At 46.5% G+C, this 2,006-nt stretch overlaps 1 pseudogene; it reads right to left on the bottom strand.

The window, feature by feature from the left end:
• Positions 1 to 271: 271 nt before the first annotated feature.
• On the bottom strand, positions 272 to 1,166 carry LOC105480610 (protease-associated domain-containing protein 1 pseudogene; annotated as a pseudogene).
• Between the last annotated feature and the right edge of the window lie 840 nt (positions 1,167 to 2,006).

Here is a 2,006-nt window from a genome sequence, read left to right as displayed (position 1 = left end):
AGCCACCTACCTTCAGCGCCTTTTGTTTCAGGCTCTAGCCAGAAGCCCTGGGGCCTTTCTCTTGCCTCTTCTGAGACACCCTTGGGGGCCCTGGGGAAGGGAAGGCCAGTGGTGTGGTTTCCCTCTTTCAGCCTAGCAAAGCCCAAACCCTTTTCCTCTACCTGGCTCCACTTGTCCCCAGATGCTATCCCCAAATTCCAAATAGCAAAATTCCTGGGTTTCCCCTTCCCATCTCAGAGTCACTTATGGCTGGAATGTGGGACAAACTCTTCTACCAGAAGGACCAGAGCGGTTACAACAGCTCAAAGGTGGGGATACTGGTGACATTGACTGGGGTGGAAATGATGGCCCATGGCAGCGCATGCTGTTCTAGGGAGGGGAGGATCATGTAGCCCTCTCAGTTGACAAGGAAGAGGGCGGGGATGGCAGCTGTGCGCTGGGTACTGTCCTGGATCATCTCCACGTAGAAGCTGTCATTGTCAACCGCGTTGTCAGAGATGATCACGGCCCGCCCGCCATGCTCCTGGACCACCGAGTCTTGGAGAGGAGGGAGCACTCCTCACCAGCGCGATCTGGTCCTGCATGAAGAAACCGTTGCTGAGTTCCCCGCAGGCCTCTGGAGGTTCAGCGGGGACAAGGTGAATCTGCTCATACCTTGTGTGAAAGATACCACCGAAGTACTTGGCAGGTGTGGCTGTGAAGATGTATCGAATGTGTCCAGGACTTAGCACTTGAAAGTACAAATAATCATGGATACGGAAGCAGTGGGGAGCACCAGACAACACCAGCCCGCCGCGCCGGGGACTATCTCCAGGGCCCGGCCCGCACCGCGTTTTCTCCCGCCTCCCAGCTGCGCCTCGCTCGCTGGACTCTAGCCTGACAGCTGTCTTGAATTCTTATTTGACTGATGATGTAGATGCCTGTGCTGTGCCATGTGCCACTGTGCCCTTCTTCAGCACTGAAGGTCTTATTTTTATCTCTAAAAACAATATAATTTAAAGAAATAATTACAATCTTACCTAATTACCGTACCATTATCCCACCTAATAATAATTCTTTGGCAAAAACTAATGCCTAACCCATATTCAGATTTCACTATTTGTTTTCAAAAATGACTTTACAATCAATTTCTTCAAATCTAGATCCAAACAAGGTCCACACGTCATACTTGGCTACTGTGTCTCTTAAATTTCATTCAATCCAGAGGAGTCCCTTTGCCTACTTCTCATTTTTTTCCATGCCATTGTCTTGATGAAGAAACCAGCTCAGTTTTGCAGAATGTGGCACTCTCTAGATTTATCTGTTTTCTTCCTTTTTGTGCTGTTGACTTTGTTCCTCTGCTCTCCATATTTCATCCAATCATGAAGGTAATTCTAAAGTCTTGATTAGATTCAGATTTAACTGTTTTGGCTACTGAAAACATGGTGCTATTGCTTTACATCAGGATCACAGACTATCTGGTCAGGCCTGTTTTAGTAATGCCGAGATTGATCAGTGGTTTCAGGGTTACAGCCCAATCTTGCCATTGACAGGTTCCGTTTGAGTGTTTCACCTGATATTTTTCATCTATTGGTCATTGTTGTCTGGGTCTGTTGTTTCATTAGGACTTAAAATATAATTATTTTTCTAACTTTATCATTCCCTCTACATTTATTAGCTGAAAGTTTTCTGTAAGATGGAACTTTTTCTCATCAACTGCAACTATTTTGTTACCTTGAAATATAGTCTGAAGCAAGCATGCAAAGGAGTCACTGACAAGATCAATGAGGAAATTTATTTTACTTTACTGCTGAATCTCCAGTGCCCAAACCAGTGCCTGGCCCCAGGGGGCCTTCATTAAAAAATTATTGGCCAGGCATTGTGGCTCATACCTGGGAGGCCAAGGCAAGAGGATTGTCTGAGCCCAGGAGTTGGAGAGCAGCCAAGGCAACATGGCGAGACCCCATTTCTACAAAATAGAAAAAAAGAAAATTAGCTGGGCATGGTGGTGCACACCTATGGTCCTG

This window comes from Macaca nemestrina, chromosome 2 (assembly GCF_043159975.1).
Source record: "Macaca nemestrina isolate mMacNem1 chromosome 2, mMacNem.hap1, whole genome shotgun sequence".
In the NCBI taxonomy this organism is placed as follows: domain Eukaryota; kingdom Metazoa; phylum Chordata; class Mammalia; order Primates; family Cercopithecidae; genus Macaca; species Macaca nemestrina.
This window is presented reverse-complemented; position numbering and strand designations above follow the sequence as displayed.